Consider the following 20,548-nt stretch of genomic DNA (forward strand, 5'->3'; position numbering starts at 1 on the left):
GTACATTTTTCAATGACCTATCCACACGCTGAAATTTTTATTTTCCCAAAATAATCCATATTTTGAAATATATCAATTGCGCACGAGGAGGAGATTCACCTTGAATTCAGCCCAGTACTCGCTAATAACTCTGCAAGCCACCTGAATTTTTTATCTCTTTTTTCCCACACTGGAAAAAAAACACATTGGAATTAGAGTCCAGACTCTTGAAAACATTGACAAGAAAAAATACTCTTGATTCAATTAGATTTTTGCTTAAATCAAAACGAACTCCGCTCAAATTAAGAGGCTTGATTCTTGATTTAAGCTTAAATCCGATTGAATCAAGAGTATTTTTTCTTGTCGATGTTTTTAAGAGTCTGGACTCCAGATCCCATGTGTTTTTTTTTTCCACTGCATTTTTTGGGGGGAGGGGGACAAAGATTACACTAAAACAACAGCTCGTTGACGGCGGGGGAGGGGGATGACGGATCCGCGGACGGCGGCAGTGCGGAGGCGCGGATGATGATGCGGGTCGAACGAAACGAAGAAGCGTCGAAAAGGGGGCGGGGGCGGGCGTACCCACTCCAGGGCCCGGGGGAGGGGGAGGGGGGGGCCAGGGGCACTTGATTCAATTACCGTTGCACGTCTCATCCGCGCTCTCGTCCAGCATCCAGCCGAACACGTGTTGAATAGGTTATCGCGCCCGCGCATCGCACCGCATCACCCCGCCACGCACAGTGGAACGCACTAATCGAAGAGGTCGGACCTGAAATTTTCGGCTAAAATCTCAATTTTTTTTATGTTTATCCGTTATATTTAAAATTTCAAGGGGTACGTTGTGAAGAAAATTTCACGAGAAAACCAATTATCTTTGATTTTGTTTTAAATTTTTTAGTATAATAGATTTTTATGGGAAACGGAGTTAAATTCAGTTACTTGAGTTCAGTTAAATTTTATGAGTTTATCATATCGAAACCGTGGTAAAGTTGTTCGAGTGCATATAAAAATAAAACCAATAAAAAAATAGACTCGTAAAATCTTGTCCTACTTACTGTCATTCTTGTAAACATTTACAAATTGTTAGAATCTCATAATTAATATACTAGAATACTCTAGAATATTCCACTTTTAGAGCCTCGAAGCTTTGTATAAACGGAGGTTTAAGCATTTAAAGTTTCTAAATTTTGCCCGACCTCTCCTATTTACTCGCTCCACTGTGCGGCGCGACGTCTAAATACCTCTTTTCGTCGTCGCGGAGTCACCGGCTCTTCACTCTTTTCGTCGCCCTCTGGAGTTAGGGCGTATCTCTATTTCCATATGAGCCCCGGAAATTATGGAGTTTTATAGAGAACAGGCCTTACGTGAAAATCGAGATACGTGCTTTTGTTACAGGGCTGACGGCTTTTCTCTCAGTTTCATAATTCGGATGATTAATAGGGATTTGAAGACGCCAGATTAGAGCCCGTGATCTATCGCTCGGCCGCGTTGTCAACGCGGTGGGAAAAGTGAACGGGTCCTTTTTTTCCCGAGATTCGTCGCTGTATCAGGTGCCATGGTAGCTTAATGTCTTTGGTTGGCTGAAAAAAGGGCGTAACTACAATTTAAGATGAGCCCGGGAAAGCATTGGGTTACATGGACAGCAGGCTTAATAGTCAAGTGTAGTTACGCCTCTCTGTCCGGAAGGCGACGATGTGTCGCACACGGACAAGGGAGCCGCTTGCGCAATGTGCAATCATAATTTTACTTTTTTAGGGGTAGTTTTTTTTCACGCAGATCAATTCTTGAGCATGCTTCAAGAGTCTTGGAATTTGCCCCCCTTCCTCTCCTCGAAACGAACCATAAGTCCGACCCCAGGAAGAAATGATGAACTGCCAAAAAAGAAGATTCACTTAGGGAAAACATGCTTATTTTTCGATTTGAATAAAGTTATTTTCTTTCTTTTTCGGAAGAAAGATGGTTTTAAAATCATAACCAGAAAATAATGGCAACAGTGCAATTTTCACCACTAAAAGTGCATGCATGTATTTTGAGAAATATTAACTTTTTGCCTCCAATGTACTTCAATTGTCTAGAAAAACAACAACAACAAAAAAGGATTTATTGGAAATACTCAAGTTATTTTTACCCGTTTTATTGCTGATTATACAATTATTCATTTTTTTATCCTTTTTTTAAGAATATGAGGTCCAAAAAATGTATAATTTGTGACTTTGTTTTATTTATTTTATTTTTTGATACTTGCTCCTTCTTTTGGTTCATTTTTCGTGGGTTCTGCAAATTTTTCAATCTCAAGAAACATATTCAAAATTTGTCGATTGACGAGATGCCTTTATAAAACAAAAATGAGGAGTATGTTCGTAAATGAACAGGGATATGCTCTTGAAAAAGTTCCCTTAGTTTGTACATAACATCTTTTCTGGCTTGGATTAAACTGTATCTTTAAGCCGCCGTTTAATATTTTAACAGTTTGACAACGCTTGCTCGATATGGCCCGTTCACACATTCTCTGGTGAGTTTCCCAGCTTTTATCATCTTTTAATGTTTACTGCATAAATTACGCGTGTTTTATGGCTTTATGTAAATGCGAGCTGCTCTGTCATTCGGGTGTTATGTCACTTCAGGATGCGGCCAGCGGTCAGCTTTGAGTGTTCCTCTCGTGTTAATTTGGCGTGATGCGAAATATCGACGTACAAATCCGATAAATCTGTCTTTCATGAACAGAAGTTGCAAGGAAAGGTGCCGTGCGACTTTCTTCAATTTCATTTTATTTTTTTAAATTTTTCAATTACTAATAAATCGATTGGAGAGTAAACTAGATTATAAGGGAATACGTAGTTTTCTGTCCTAAAATATGTGGGTTAAGTGCGGAAGTAAATTTAGCTCAGTGCATGACGCTTTCTGCAATCTCTTTTCAAAAATGGGCGACCAAGTAACACAAGAACCGAAATCATCTAAAAAACCATCATAGAAGTTCTTGATTTTCTTCTTGATCTTAATCTTGAGATAAGATGCAGAGAATCGCGTGGAGACTTAAACGAAGAGGAAAGAAAGTTGACGTAGAAATATTCTTGATTTTCTTCGTAGGCTACACTAAAAATCAAGAATATTTTTTCGTCAAATTTCTTTCCCCTTCGTTTAGGTCTCCACGTACTTATCTGCACTCTGAATCTAATCTCTTCTCTGCATAAAAAATCATAAGACCCAACGACAAGATCACACCATGCCCCCAATCGAATTGGTTTCTGTCAGGCGGGCGCGTAAGTCCAATGGACCACTAGACAAGGTACAAATTTAGACATTCTGGTACATGTTTCCTAGTCAAAATTTCACGTAGAGCACGATTCGCATAACGAAAATTACTTAAACCAACTCCTAGCGAAGATATTAACGTTTATATTTCACATTTGTTACGAGGAATTTTAACTGCCCGCTCACAAGAAACTCAAAGCTCTACGTGAATCAAATCGCGCACTACAACGGTTTCAGCAAGCTTCTCAGTCGAACAATGTTCATGTCCCACCATGTGCTGTTCAAACTATGGGCAATTTGCTATAGCTGAGCCAAAGCGTCAAGATCGAGGTTGCCAGATTTTTATATCGCATAGACTGTTATGATAACGTTTAGCGCGCGATGTGAATCACGTTGTTATGCATTTTTCCTCACAAAGAAAAAATAGAGGTTAGCAAGAAAAGAAGGAAACGTACCTTTCGAAAGAAGAATTTGTAAACCCAAATTTAGCTAAAAGAAGCATTTAATGGAACAAGAAGGCACACTCTGTCTTACCTTATATAAGGAGTAATTATACTAAATAACAAGAATAACTGGTTGTTTACCAAATGGAAGACAGATCATACAACATAGATAAGTTGTAACAATGATAGAAAAAACATGGGAACCATGGATATGAGATATGGAACTTACCGCGCCCCTTGTACCCTGCAAGGGATTCTCAGATTCTTTCAGGGACTTAATAAGAGCAAGTTTACAAATTGGTCTGGGTTAAGTAACCGTTACTAGTGAAAAGTTCAGCACACTCTGTATGTCCATCCTTGCCGTAAACTTATTTATTTAAACGGCCAAAACTCCAGCTGGCCGTATAAAATTAGAACAGAATTTTATGAATTAACACAAGTGTTCCTGTTGTAAAGCTGCTTGAGGGAGACTTCCATTTGGAGCGTCGTGCAATTCAACTAAATATTCCGGAATTTCCATCTAATCCAAAACTGCTTAGCCTCTATATTTGTAATATATACCCCAACGATCTTTAAGTTAACTGACACATTGTGAATGCGAAAGAGTGGGAATGGAAGGGCGGTCATTTCTTGTCCGATAAAAAAGTGAGCGGAGTAAGAGGTTGTTAAATCATTTGAATGATCACTCATAGCTGTTAGGGGACTAGAATTCAAGAGGGGCAGGTTGAACATATGGCAAAAACTCTTATCAGTTGAGAAAGGAGAAAGTATTCTCAAATAAGTCAAAGGATTAATTGAAATTACGTGAGAAGTTCAATAAGACTACATTGTCAGTAGTCTTAATTCAAGTACATACTGTATTGTCTTGAAGACAATGTTTGGAAATTACCCGGGTTATGTAACATTTCTGGTCCATGCCACCATAAACTTGAGTGTATTACAGTCGAAGACCTGAACCCCACGAGAAATTCAATCAGCAGGATATGGATCGAATGAGACGATGACACCTGTGAGCATTTTAAGTATCAACTGAATTCAGCCCTCTATTCGCTACAAAGATTTCGTCAACGGTTTGAGGTTTCACGAATCCCGTCAAGAGTAATCGTCAATCAGTACCACAAGGAAAATCGCCGAAAAGGGCATCCGCATAGCATTTAAACTTGAACAAGAATCGTGATAAAAGTAATGCCCCACATAGTTTCTATCTTGGAAACTAGTAAAATGCAACGGAGCCTCGCGGGATGGTTGAATTAATAATTGACAGTGAGAGTGTCGTCTTTATCAATCGAACGAACGTAATTGCAAGCACCGTAATCTCGGATTGACGGGCATCAGAAAAACCATGCAACTCTACATTAACAGCATAAGGAGGAAACAACGTGTCTAGGAATTCTAATTTTGAGATTAACAAAAAGATCTGACTAAACTTGTCCATAGGAGTAAAAATAGATTGAGCACCGATGCATCCCAGAAATCTTTAGCTTCCAAATGTCTTGCATTATCACTGTGGCCGGATGACTAACGGACTTAAGAATGATAATGGGTCAAAAATGCTTAGAAGTAAGCAGAGAGAATGCTACGTTTAGTAATTTGGAATTTTAGTGTGCTCAATATCGATAAATTAGTTATCAAAAAACAATCTTTAAAAGTATTATAATCAAGGCCAAGAGTTTTTACTATATCATTTGCGCATTGAGGAGGGAGATATCATCACCACATCTTATTAATTCTTTAATATAATTTCCATATTTAGGGGATCATTAGGGATGGACATGATTACTAATTTATAACCTTCTCCACCTTTTCTGAACATTTTACTCATTGATCCATATACATGGATAATCTGGAAATCCATCATTTCCGGTGAAGAGATCATCGACATAAAATTCGGTAATGTAATCTCCGGAACGAGTGAAACTCTGATTTTTCATCTAACGCAAGGTTGATTAGAGACGAATCGGCTTGAAATGCAGAGGTTGTTAATCCAAAAGGTAACTCGAGTCAAGCGTAAGTCAAATATCGCCCAGTTTGGCGGGTCACGCCAAAGAATCCTCAACATATCCCGAGCAGTAGGATCTATTGAAACTTGTCGATACATTTTTTTCAATATCTCAAGTAGTAAGTATTTATTGTTTTCGGAAACGTAGTAAAATTGAAATGAAGATCTTCTTGGATTGTGGGACATGACTTTAGAACATCATTTATTGAGACCCCTGAAGTTAGTGGTAGCTGACCATCAAAACTACAACGCAATTTAGAAGTCAATTTTGACTCATTAGGACAGCATGAAGGTTAAATAAAATACACTAATTTGTTTAACTCACTTTCGGGAACTAATTCTAAATGCCCCAATGACAAATATTCATTTATAACATCAGAGTATCTTACAAATAACTCTGGAGTGAGCCGCTTCTCAAGAGATAATAAACGACGTAGCGCTTGAGATCTAGACTCTCCCAAAAATGGCAGTTTATCATCATTAAAAGGTAACTTTAGTTCATACCTTCCGCAAGGTAGACGTTTATAGGTATTTAAAAAATGTTTCTCGCATTCAACTTCTTCAATAGATTTACCTTTAAATTTAGGGGTATAGGCTGAACTCTCTTCTAATTCCCAAAATTTGCCTAAATTATCAAATAATTCCGAAGTTGCCAAGAGTGAATAAGCATGATTTGAACGTAATGAAAATATCCGCAGGTTAGGTAAAATCCGCAGGTTTCAGATTTAAAATTGATAGGAAGGGAGAAATTTGAGAACCGATGGAAACTGCAGCTGAGTTATTCTGAGTGCATGCCGCATCTTGAAGCATTTTTGTCTTCGCTAGCGCCTGAAAATACCGATTCTCGAAAGCTTGTAGATTAGGAGCTCTGGAAGGATCAATTTTTTTTCATTCATGAATCACCCGAGATTGCCTATCCAGAAGGGGTAAGACGCTCTTATACCTGACTTCCAGTTCATTTGGAGAGATATTACCGGATGCCAAATACGCGGTAAAAGGAATCCAGCTGACTTTGGATCGATTCACTGGTTACCTCCAGAGCCAATGGTCTCACATTGGCATCAGAGTCCATCGTGCGAGAAGGATAAGGAAGGAGAAGGGAAGAGAAAAGGCCAGGAACAGCTAAAATAAAATGAATACTAACATTAATATTTGAAACACCGCGTTTAAAGTCATTGATTTTAGACTCACCATAGATGATCATATCAAAGATTGAATAGCAGCACAACCATAAAACAGAAAATCGATATTTCATCGAAAATTCTTACTCTGGAACTCAGTGGGTAGTCATACCGATACTCTGCCATATTCTGACTTACTATACTAGTAGTCAAGCTCTGGCCAGAGTCACTGAAGTGAAGAAAGACATATCGAGATTCTAACAGAATCAAGCGCTCAGTCAGTGGGTAGTCATACCGATACTCTGCCATATTCTGACTTACTAAACTAGTAGTCAAGCTCTGGCCAGAGTCACTGTACTGAAGATAGCTGCGCAAACTATCAAGAATCGGTCAGATTCTGCGCCCAATCAGTGGGTAGTCATACCGATACTTTGCCATATTCTGACTTACTAAACTAGTAGTCAAGCTCTGGCCAAAGTCACTGTCGATTGATCGATAGTCAACTGAAGAATCTGGCAGATTCGATACTCATATCGAATCGTCTTGTCTAGATGGAGAAGGTACATGTTAGTAAATAAGTTCATCAATACAAAAAGGGCATACAACAACACACAAATGAAAGAGCAAATTCAATGAAGAGTAATTCAAGAAAAATTCATCAATGACATTCCATGATCCTCAAAGGGGAGTAAGGAAAACAATAATCTTCAACATTAGGTTAGTATTTTCTTCTTAACGAAAATAAAAATGAGAACCCATCAGCTGTTATCTAAACAGATATCGAACAACTGAACCGTTGCCAATTTTAACATATAAAATTATAACTCAGAAAGCATCAGCTGTTATCTGAAAGATATCGAAGTAGCAACTGAACTGCGTTGCCAAACTTCATAATAAAATGAAAAACCTTGAAAACGTCAGATTGAAACAATTTGAAAAGATTCCTTCAAACTTTCTGAAATATTGCCAAAACCTCAAAACAAAGACCACCAGAAATCAATACTGTAAATAAATTTCCTGCGTTGTGTATATCCTGGTCACGGCACCAAAAAATGTTACGCATTTTCTCACAAAAAATAGAGGTTAGGCAAGACAAGAATAAAGGAAAAGTGATGGAAACGAACCTTAGGAAGGAAGAATTTGGAAACCCAAATTAAGCTAAAAGAAGCATTTAATGAAACAAGAAGGCACACAACTTTCTTACCTTATAATAAGGAGTAATTGTAATAAATAACAAGAATAACTGGGTTTTTACCAAAATGAAGACAGATCATACAAACATAGATCAAGTTGTAAGACAATATAGAAAAAACATGGTAACCATGGATATATATATGGAACACACGTAGAGCATTGAGTTTTCATGAGCGGGTGGTTTGAATTCACGCATCAAGAATCATTTAATATCTTCGTAAGGAGTTAATCTCGATAATTTTCGTTGTGTGCATCGTGTTTTACGTGACATTTTGGTTAAGAAACATGTATCAGAATGCTAAAATTTGTACCTTATCTAGTGGTCCATTAACTCATAAGCCCTAGCGTCCTGCGTAATCAACGGTAGCCAGGGCTCATGAGTTTTTGGACTTACGCCCCTCTAACAGGAACCGATTCAATTCTAATCACCCTTCGGAGACCCTCGTAAGAGTTTTTCCCTCCAAGAGCTAGGAGCGAAAGCGCAAATGAAGAAATGAAACCAATTGAAAATTTGTAAGTCAAGTGCTGATCTCGCGGAGGCGGGGGCCTGATTCTCCGCGACAAGTGGTAATGAATCCCGCGCGAACGTTGTTGAACTTGACTCAGAAAAAAGCGACCGGAGAGGGACAAAGACGGAGGCCGGTGCAATGCCGTTCGTGGAAGGGTTGGGAGGCTGGGTTAAGGTAAGGCGCGCGACCCGACCCGGGCATTGTCGGAAGCCACGGGAGGGATAGGAGAGGACGCGTAGAAAAAAAAAAAGCAAAACTGAAAAAAAAAAAAAACTAGAGGCAGAGACGAGCGACGCAGTTGACGTATTTAGATGTTGACAAGGTTGGGTGCGTGTGTGTGCGTGTGTGTGAGCTGGAAATAAGGAGTCATACACTCGAGATCTGGAACGAGTATTTTATAATGTTCGCTATTGTCCCATGTTAAATGACTGGTCAGCTTCTTGAGATCGCTTACCGCTTCACTGTCGCGACGGTCGCCAAGTAGGCGATAGTCAGGTTCTATAGGACGAAATTTTCAACTGGCTTTCGGAAGAGAAATACTTGTAAATGCGTGTTCAGCACCGGAAAAATAATCTCTTGAATCTTGAGTCAGACTCTTAAAAAAATTGAGACAAAAAATCACTCCTGATTTTATCGGATTTTGCCTTGAATCGACAGCTACTTGTGAGTCTGTTAATTGAAGCGAATTTCCTTTTGATTCAAGGTAAAATCCGATTGAATCAAGAGTATTTCTTCTTGTCAAAGTTTTTAAGAGTCTGAACTCATGACCCAAGAGATTTTTTCCCAGTGAGAACTTTTAAAGAATATTTGAAACAAATATAGAATTAAAACAACCATTTCTGGCTCATTTGGTCGCTCCTCAGATTTAAGGGCGTATCTTAAGTTGTACGTAATGCCTGTTCTCCGTATGATTCCATGCTTTCCGGGGCTGATGTAGAAATGCAGGTACGCCCTTATGCCAGAAGTTTTACGATTCTAGATTTAACTTATGTGTCATTGGTTCCCTTATGCAGATAGGTGCTTTTTTATAAGCTGGAAATCAGCCTAACCATTATGTATCGGTGTTCAATTTCCTCTCATGTGTTATTTTTGTTTTCCTTGAGTACTTTAAGTAACCTAGTAGTATTCTGCAAGGCGCATTAAAATTGACTATGACGTTGTTCCTGCACGAAACATTTCGAGACATACGTCAAACTTTTTCTCTATCTTTTTTAAAGGTAACTTTCTGAGACAGGCTCTACTGTGCGGCGCCGATCCCGGACTTCGGAGCCTTCCGTGCTCACCTCAATCACGCGTCAGTTGTCTGCCGACCTCACTCCAGCCACTACTGGTCAGTGCCCTTGGTCTCTGGACTGGATGTCACGGGTTCGAGATCCAGCCGAGGTGCCTCCGTCGGCGTAAGGGAACAGTTCGACACCTTGTCGTCATAATCCAGCGTCGATAATTACGAGGGAGATCAAAGAGACTTGAGGAAGTAGAAAAAAAGGAAATGGTATGAATATTTTAAAGTAACAGGCCATTATACTGGGGGTAAGCATGGTAACATTTCTTGATTGAGTTTTTGAAAGAGACAGAGTTGACAGAAAGTGTGTGAGGAAGTACCCCATAAAGCATTTGGCCTGCTCCAATTTTAGGGGTGGGCCAGAAAACACCCTCCATGCAGCAATTTATAATTAGAGTCTATTCGAAAAGGGGTGCCTGCGGTCGGATTATCGAAAGTTTATAACTTTAAAGCTACCCGATAATACGCCAAATGCAATGTATTGCATGGTTAAGATAGGGTTATGCCTTGTCTCCTCCAACTGACAAAATTTCAACAGTCTGCTGATATAGTCTAAAAGTCTGATCTTCTAAGTTCTGAAGAAAAAAAGTATTGCCTCTCTTGTAAAAATATGACCATGCTAACGCACTTTTGGACCAAAATTTAATCGAGTATATTCGATAATTTCACAGAAATATTAGTATTAGAAAATTTTCGAAACCTATCTATCCACTGGAAAAAAAACACATTGGATCTAGAGTCCAGACTCTTAAAAACATCGACAAGAGAAAATACTCTTGATTCAATCGGATTTAAGCTTAAATCAAGAACCCAGCCTCTTAATTTGAGAGGATTTCCTTTTGATTTAAGCTTAAATCTGATTGAATCAAGATTATTTTTTCTTGTCAATGTTTTCAAGAGTCTGGACTCTAGATCCAATGTGTTTTTTTTTTTTTTTTCCAGTGAGTATATTCGAAAATTTCACAGAAATATTAGTATTAGAAAAATTCCGAAATCTATCTCTCTAATTCCGGCATCCTATTCTAAAAACATGAACTTTGAAAAAAAATGTTCCTGCAAAGATTACTTTAACCGAAATAACCGTATGAGTTAAAGTGGCTTGGCCGTAATCCGACAGAAGGTGTGACGATCGCCAGTCAGCCACGCAATACGAAATGCAGCAGTGCAGCGGTGAGTCCCGATAGAGATGCGAATCATGTTCTGTAATTACCCCGCGCCGAACAATAACCAATAAACAACCGGTGGCCGATGCCTTGTCGGGCTTCAACAATCATCGAGGCTACTCGAATGAATAAGCCGCCCTCGAATTAGCATCGCGGACCTTGCGCCTCCAACCTGCTGCATAGGCAAAAATTGCTACATGGATATTTTGCTTGGAAAATCCTCCGTCTATGTAAAGGAATTTAGGGTGACAGGAGTTTTCAGATATTAACCGAAGTATCAGACTTATTGTTAAAACTGCAAAAATTTCGCACTTTAAGTTTGTAAAAATGGACTGAGTTAAGCAGAAATGAACCAACCATTTTGGAAAAAATTAAGTTGTGAGTGGTTTTGAACTCGACCACTGCTCTACTATCTATCGCCCAAAATTCAAAGTTTTTGTTGGAGCAAATTTTGCAGAAATTGAACTTGAAGTTTATCTTTTACATTGAGTCTTATGCAGGAGTCAAACTTTAAACCTCTTTTTCTCGGTTCGATCCCGATGTAGCTTGGTTTCTTTCTGTTTAACTCCGTCCAAATATCGTCATACATTCATCTCAGCTTCATTCTCAGGAGTATATATTTTGTCTAAGCAGTCAACAGAATCTTAATGTTGGCCTTTTTCATTGATATTTTGGGAATATTTTTAGACATTAGCAACACTGAATCCTCTAAAATTGACTAAAATCGTCGCTTCATTTGACAGAACTGAACTTCAGTCCGATAAACCGGAGGTGAAGTCCTGGGAGTCAAAGATCCAATTCAACAAATTGAAGGCTCAGACTTCTGAACCAAAAAGCACCTAATGGCGGTCCGCACAACCAAAGTTTTATCTCTCCACGTACCACCCCTTACAGATAAGCGTTCGTACGCCTGTGGGCTCGCGAGAACCAGTACAGGAAGGCCTTCCACGGCAGGAGCGATGATTGCAGCCTGTCCGGATCGGCTCGTCGACCTGTCGCGCTAGACCCTGGGGAGGGCGAGGGGGGCCGCGCTTTTTTTGCAGACACCGCGGAGGGGCGGAGGGGGGGGGGCAGGTCGGCGGACGGAGAAAAAAGCGGACAAAGCAGGTTGGCGGCGGCGCTGGGACATTATGGAAGCGCGTACGCGACTGCGCGAGGAGCGGTGCATCGACCTTGCGTCCCGTCCCCGTCCGCGAGTACGACCGGAATGTCATCCCTCTCGGCCGCGGATGGATGCTGCTCTAATGGATACGGAGTGATGCGGGAGGGGAGGGTCGTGCTCCTGACTCCCACGACCAATAGGAAGCCGCCACCGTCCGTTCCCGGAAATGATTCCGAGTTCCGGAAATAACGAGTTTCCGCGAAATCCTGGAACTTCGGTAAAAATTTTGGACCGTAATGGACCACTAGACAAGGTACGAATTTCAGCATTCTGATACATGTTTCTTCACCAAAATTTCACGTAAAACACGATGCGCACCAAGACAGTTACCAAAATCAACTCTTTTCGAAGATATTTAATAATTGTTGGTGCGTGAATTGAAACCACCCGTTCATGAAAACTCAATGCTCTACATGATTCACATCGCGCGCTAAACGGTATCATGAACGTCTCTGCGATAAAAAAATTTGGCAACCTCAATCTTGACGCTTTGGCTCAGCTATAGCAAATTACTCATAGTTTGAAAAACACATGGTGCATGGGAAATGAACATTGCTCGATTGAGAAGCTCGCTGAGACCGTTGTAGTGCGCGATTTGACTCACGTAGAGCTTTGAGTTTCTTGTCAGTGGGCAGTTCAAATTCCTTGTAACCAATGTGAAATAAAAATGTTAATATCTCCGTTGGGAGTTGGTTTCAGTAATTTTTGTTACGCGAATCGTGTTCTTTGTGAAATTCTGGTTAAGAAACATGTATTAGAATGCTTAAATTCGTACCTTGTCTAGTGGTTCATACTCCAGTTCTGTTGAACGATAGGCATGTATCATGCAGGAAAGTTCTTGTACATCCAAAGTTGCGCCATATCGGGTCCAGGATGTCACACTCAGGCAGTGGGCTGATTTTTGAAATTGATAGACAAAGCTATAGATAATCAGGACATAAGAAGTGTGGATCAATCCTATTGGTTGAAATGGGTGGTTTGTATAGAAAATTATAGACTAACTAGAGGGCCTCTCGTGGGTTGCTGTTAGTTGGTCTATTTTACCTACCTCCGTTGTCCATTGCAGAGATTAGCCCATCAGTTTTCCCCCGTAAGCTGTAAAAAACACCCGCTTTCACCAATGGGATCCCTCCATATCCTTTTTGTCATCTTTTTCTATGGCTTTATCTATCAATTTCAACAATCAGTCCGCAAGAAAATTTCATCCCGATAGTTATGTTTTCCGTGAAGCGTATTTTTGCGTTGAATCAGATTGATCGTTTGAATCCGATCCGATATTCATTTTCAATTACTGTATTTCTCCTTGAACCAGGAATCAGGTAACTCCTTGCATTACCATTCCTCCGTGTGGAAGCTGGTACACTGAAAAAAAATTCTCGTCGTTTTTACCAAGGTCCGTTGGTACCTTTACCATTTCACTTTTTTTTTACCCATTATTGGTAATTTTACCAAGACAGACTGGTAAGCTTACCTAAAAACCGGTAGTTTTACTGTTTCTTTCAGGTAAGAACACCACATTTATTGGTAATCAATTCCCGGTAACTTTGGCATTTTATCTCGGTAATTATTCCACAGTCGATAAAAAATATTGGCGTTTTTACCAAGGTCTAGTAAAATTACCGAGAAAGTTCAATAATTTTACTGAGATTTCTCGACAAAATTACCAATTTCATAAATGGTAATTTTACCAAGAAAAAATTGGGATCAAATAGAACCCTGAATTCTTGGTAATTTTACCCTTTTCTTAGTAAATACACCGAGATTTTTTTTTTCAGTGTACATTTTACGAATCAGCCGAAATAAAGGGGCATGCTGTTGACAATGAGTTGATGGCTCTTCCGTGTTGGTAAACTAGGTTTAAGGTGAATGAGGTATTGTCCTCGGTCCTTGCATTGCGCCCCGTCTGAGGCAGTGTACGGGAGGTGACAGGTGGCGCAGATAATGGCTAACACAGTCGAACGGTTCTGTTAGCCCAAGATTCCGCAACCAGACATAGCTCCGTCAATCACATGCTCATCATATGTGACCAGGCACGAGAGAAGGGACCCAGGCGCCGGAAAACTCAGAATTGAAATTTTGGTGCTAAGAAGGAAAACTGGGACCCGCGATAATGTGCAACCCGCGCAAAAAGAGGAAGAAAGGTATGAGAGAGCCATATCAGAGGAGAAGCATATTTAAAATGTGTTTTAAAGCATATGTCTTCGGTCGTATTAAGTTTTTGACGTGCAATATCAACCGAATTCTACCAGTAGGCTTTTGAAGGTTTAATGAATATTAATTAAACTCTAATGGCTATGGGAACCCATATGAAATTTTTCTAACTCCAGAACTAATGCCATCAAGGTGAAGTTTTGGAGAGAGTGGACAATAATCGAGATTTCGAACAAATTTTGCTAAAACCCTGGATTTGTCTTCACAATTTTGGCAATTAAACAGACTATCCACATCTGACGGTGCATTTCAGCACGTTTTCCTTAAAAGGACTCTTTAGTGAAACCTGAGTTAATGCTGGAAATATTTGAACACGAAGATTCACCGTTCGATTTGACAAGACGACTGTAATACTTTGCATTCGCAATTCGCATTATATCCAGCTTTATAATCAGTATTTTTTAAAATAAACATCTGCAACATTCCTCTGTATTTAGTCAGTGTTAAGTGTAAAATCAGTAAATTAACGGAATTTAGTCCGATATCCAGATGTTTGTTAAAACTCAAGTCGGCAGGGAGACCTATCGATCTGCTTGATCAGCAACGACGCTGTTAGGGTGGCGAAAGGTGGTATCAGTGGTGTTTCGGTGACTGAAAAAATGCGGCTATCGAGGTGAAAATCTGGGCGCGGAGGACCGAAAACACGTTTTCACGGGTTGTCGCGAGTTTCTCACAAGTATCGCGGCGTGAAGGCGGGCGGCGGTGGAGTTATGATACACCTGTTGAGTGCGAAAGAGGTGCGCAGCGCGCGGCCCACCGAACCGACCGCACCGGGTGAGCCGTGAGCGCAGACGCTCGCTCGGTGACGAGAGGTCCTTCTCATTCATATCTGCATATCAGCGCGAGCTCTGCGCACAGTGGGACCCGCCGAGTTGTTCACGGTCGATGGTGATATTTTCTTGATATACGAATCGGAATCTTTTCGATGGGTGACCGTTTTCTGAGATTTTAAAATCATAGAAGTAGCTACGAAATGGCCAAAAGGGGCTTGCCCTCCCTTGAATTTGAAATTGTAAAATTTCTTCTCCCCCTTCCCCCCTCCCCCCAAAAAATTGTAAGTAAAATTTACTTGCTAAGCAACGCAAAATGAGATAAGGAAGAGAGTGCAATTTGATAAAATTACAAAATACACGACTTTTTTAAAGAAAATTTGCGTCGGAGTTACCCTAAAATGCACCCAATTTTTAAACATATTTCGGAGAAGGACTCTCGCAGCCTCTTTTGTATAGGGTTATATTCTTTATAAAGTTACTCAAAAGCAACTCAAGGTAACCATAAATACTGAAATGCTTAACTATGCTTGAATGGGCATGAAAAAAAAATGTATCCTACTTTTCTACCCGCGCGTTAAAGTCTCCAGAGAATTCCGCTTTATCATGTCTGTATTGCTGTATTAAGCGCGCGTTGTTTCATGTGGCTGGAGGATTCATGATTTGGACTCGTATTTCTAGAGAGTCAGCCTCTCTCCCCTCCCCCCCCCCCCCCAGAAAATGCGAATGAAACGACAAAGTTTAAAATCATTCATAGGTTAAACTATATTACATTAGCTTCTGAAAATTCAGAGTGAGGGCAAAGCTATTGAGATGAAGGAAAGTTTCTGTGCGGGAGAAAATAATCAAGAAATTTCGAGAAACATTCTTAAAAAGGCCTACAAGTGCACTTTATTTTGGACGTAGGTATATGTTTGGGTAAAGATGATTTAAATCCTGATAGCTTTTATGCAGAGTGTGCTAAACGCTATCAGGAGTTTAGGACTTCGATTATCTTCACCCAAAAGCTCTTCCGGACCCGTTCTCCGTGTACCGTGATACCTCGATCCAGGCTACGAAAAAACTCAAAACCTGAGCGATGGGCCCGTTGAAGAGACGATGCACCGCGGCGCAGCGCGCCGCGATGGCATCTCTTTCGAGAAGTCACTCCTCAAGTCCTCGAGCTCCCTTATCGGGGCACCGGTCAGCGAGTCCGTGAGTCTCGTGCTTTGGTGACAAAAAAGCCGCCCTAACCCCGTTTTCAGGTGTAAAAAACGGCAGATTTATAGACCCGGCACCTTGTCGCCAGTCATCATCGCACCCCAAAAACCACCTATCGTGCGCGAGGTCTCATATACAGTAACGCGGTTTTTACTCGACGTCGCAGCGCACCATAAAATGTCACCATCAAACCAGCAAAACCACCTACGTACCCGAGGTTACTATTTGAAGTTATGTAGTTCTTGCTCAGCAGAGCAGCGCACCGCAAAGTGTTATCCATCGTCACCATCGCACCATCAAAAACCGCTTATCTACACACGGTTTCCATCAGCGTTAGGTGATTTCTCCTCGATGTGACAGCGCACAGTAAAATGTTGCTCATTACCGACAAAAACCACCTATTTGCATTCAGTTCCTGCTGCAGTTACGTCGTTCTTGCCGAGCAAGGCGAGCATATCGTGGCACCTTGTCGCTTGTCACCATCGCACTGACAAGAACCACCCATCTACATGAGATTTTCATGGGATTTACGCGGTTTCTAACCGGCGGAATGGAGCTGCGCGGATGCAGTTGTAACTTTTACGGTCCTTCCTGATGGCCTTCTCCCGGCTCCTTATCACCCCGAACGATGCTGCAGAACTGAATTCGAGATTGCCGAGATGTACTGTCGCGGGTTTTTATGACTCTTTTTTATCCCCTTCCCTTTGATGCGAGCATCAAGTTACGCACATTCTGGCGTGCATACTAATTGTGCGAAATATGCGAAGCCGATAAAAACCTCAGCGCACCTGGCGTACTGCCGTGCTAAGGAAAAACGCCGTATGAGCCTTCAGGCTTTGCCAAATTTCCTCTGGCAATTCACTGAACAATTTTTGAATATATTTCTGCAGATTTCTTAGATAATTTTGTCTGTTATTTGATCTAACGTGTCTGAAAATGGAGATGTTGCATGTGTGAGGGATTTGCGAGCTGTCCATTGATTCTTATGTAAAAGTTTGCGAGAAACACGATGGTGCCACTGGTTTTCTCTGAAATCATCTCCCAAGCTCAAAAAAAGCTCTCGAGGTGAGACGTCTACATCAAGACAGACTCTTCATGCAAAGATAGGGAGCAAATACATTAGCAGTGATGCCGTGTTTTCAGTTTTAGAGTCCCCAAATAAAGTGGCAGCCCTGTCAATGTATTTGCTCCTTATCTTTGCATGGAGAGTTTATTTTGATGTAGAGGTGGACTTTCAGAATAGCGTGGGATATCCCCTCCATTTTGGCCTCAAGTTGAGAGCTTTTTTTGAGCTTGGGGGATGAATTCAGAGAAAACCAGTGGCACCATCGTGTTTCTCGCGAACTTTTACATGAGAATTAACAGTCAAATCGCAAATTCCTCACACATGCAACATCTCCATTTTGTCTGTTATTTGATCCAACGTGTCTGAAAATTTCAAGGAAATATATTTATCATTTTCTTCAAAAATGAGCATTTTATCGAAGGAAATTTGGCAACTCTCGAATGCTCATACGGCGTTCTTCCTTTGCGCGGCAGCATACTGGTGTGAAGAGTTATTATTCATCGTCGCGACGTGGTCGAGGAAAAGGAGACGTTAGGTGAACGGGTCATTTTCAAGAGATCCATCTTCCGTTATGCTTTTGGTGTTTAAATTCAGTTATATACTTCATTGTAGAAAATTCCGCGAAAAACGAATAAAAAATGTAAAAAAAAAACCACTATCTATGGCGATTATTTAGTGCCATACACAGTCGCATGACGTTGCACTCATAAAACTCAGCATGCACTCCGGTGAAATTGACCGACATTGGAACATTTCAAGGTGAAACATTGAAACATAACAACGAGGTGAGGGCTAATGAGTATTTTCTAAAATAAAAATGGAAAGAATGAAGGTAAAAACCATTGCAAGGTAAGATAGTCTCAGGGTACCCTTCGTGAAAAAAATATATACTGGATCTCATTTTTTCAACTGTTTTCTTATACTTTTTCAACCTCAAAGTGTTTCTCCCGAAATTACACTAATGTGTCTTAATCCGCATTGCAACGGTGCTCACTTACCAGTGCCCATAGCCAATATTCATTGTCAATTGGACTGCATGCTACAAAAAGGAACTGGCAAAAATGGCACTTCTTGGTTGCGGTGTCCAAGAAGCTCCACTAAAGTTTCATACGTTAAGATGAAAGCAAATGTGTGGAGTTCATTAAAACTTTTACTGAATTTTATTTATGACTTTACAATGGTAAAAATGAAAAATTTCACCCGATAATTTTCTCTCAAGAATATAAATTATCAGTCGAGATTCTTTCACACCGCAACCAGGATATGCCATTTCTGCACCAAATGTCTCAATTGAGGAGCTTGGGGGACATGACGCATAAGTGCGCATTTTGCTGTGTCAAGAAATACGCGATTGAAGTTATGAAAAGCCAGGGATTCTTATGGCGGAAGGATAATTATGACTGACTTGTTGATTGAAAAATTGGAATTTGGTAGCGAATTTTTCACAGAATATGCATCAGCCATCTATTGTATGAATTGACTTTCGACCCCAGATTCTGGGGCACAGTAATCGATTCTGTATCAAAATTTAAAATTTTTGGAAATCAGTCATTCAAAAAGAGGGAAAACTAATGAATATTTGCAAAATCAAGCCACATAGAATAGATTCAATTTTTAGAAAAGTTAAAAATATACGTTGTTACACATTCGTAATGCTATGCCACATACTGCCGTGCTACGGAAGAACGCCGTATGAAAATTCGAAAGTTGCCAAATTTCCCTTGATAGAACATGTATTTTTGACGAAATTTAATTATATTTTCCCTCGAAATTTTCAGATATTTTAGATCAAATTGCGTGCATAATTGTCTGAAAATTTTGGAAAATAATATTCAGAGATTCCCCAGTAAATTCGGTTTTTATCGTAGGACATTTGGCAAAGTCTGAAGGCTCATACGGCGTTTTCCCTTCGCACTGCAGCATAGAGGGTTAAGATTAGCTTTACTTAAAATCATTGATATCTCTATTTTTTCAAAAACTGCACTTATGCGCGTAGTCTTTCAAGCCCCTTAGTTGCTATGTCTCTAGTAGTACTTTTGTTGGGCGAGTCTTACCTGTTCATGTTTCTTGAGGTAGCTGAGCCTGGGGAAGGCCTTCTCGCAGAACTGGCAGGCGTAGGGGGTGGCGTCGGTGACTCCGACCGTGAACGTCACATCCGACTCCGCCGCGGAGTTGGGAGTGGCGCACGAACTCCCGGGGGAGGTCTCAGACCCCCATGATGACCCCGGTTCCGTCCCCAGGGCGTCTGAAACCCAACAGAAAACAAACGGATTAGACACAAAATTCAACAGAATGACAATGTAATTTAGTGGTTTAAGATAATGAGAACAGTTATGTCGCCAGTTCGGTTTTTAAGATTAACCCACATTAACTGAAAAATAATTTAATTAGAATGTACTTGTATGAGGAGCGTCTGGACAAGTCGGTAATTTTGGACGTTAGATCATGGAACTTTTACAACCTACCCACGGACTCTAACTACGACTTCTGACCCCAACACAGATCATCACATTCGATCGCATTTTCATTGAGACAAGCTCATTTGCCCAGAGCCGATGTTTTATAATAGCTTTATATGGCAGAGAAACATTGTTGCCAAATTGCAAAAATCACCACCGGTCCCACTCAAAACCGCCGCAGGGCTCGAGAACAAACAGTCGCACAGTGAAGCAAGTCAATAGGAGAGGTCGGATAAAATTTGTAAACTTTAAATGCTTATAACTCCGTTCATACAAAACTTTGAGGTTTTGAAAGTGATTTTATTGGTTTCCTCGTACAATTTTCTTCGGAAGGCACCCCTCGAACTTTAAAATGTGACGAAATAAACATCAAAATTTGCAGTTTTAGTCAAAAATATCATGCCCGACCTTTCCAATTCTGCTAAGGAAAAACGCCGTATGAACATGCGAGAGTTGCCAAATTTTCCCCACTAAAATGTTTGTTTTTAAAGAAAGTTATGAATATTTTTCCTTGAAATTTTTAGGAACTTAAGGTGAAATTGCAAACAAAAGTATCTGAGAAATTAGAAGGAATAGATTCATAAGTTTACCGCGAGATTTGTGTTTTATCAATGGAAATTTGGCAACACCTGAAGGTTCATACGGCGTTCTTCCTTAGCACGGCAGAATTGACTCGATCCGTTGTGCATCGGTGGCGCCTTCCATGTGCACTTCATTTCCCCCGCGGAAAAACACTAA

The sequence above is a fragment of the Bemisia tabaci genome, chromosome 8, assembly GCF_918797505.1.
Source record: "Bemisia tabaci chromosome 8, PGI_BMITA_v3".
NCBI lineage: Eukaryota > Metazoa > Arthropoda > Insecta > Hemiptera > Aleyrodidae > Bemisia > Bemisia tabaci.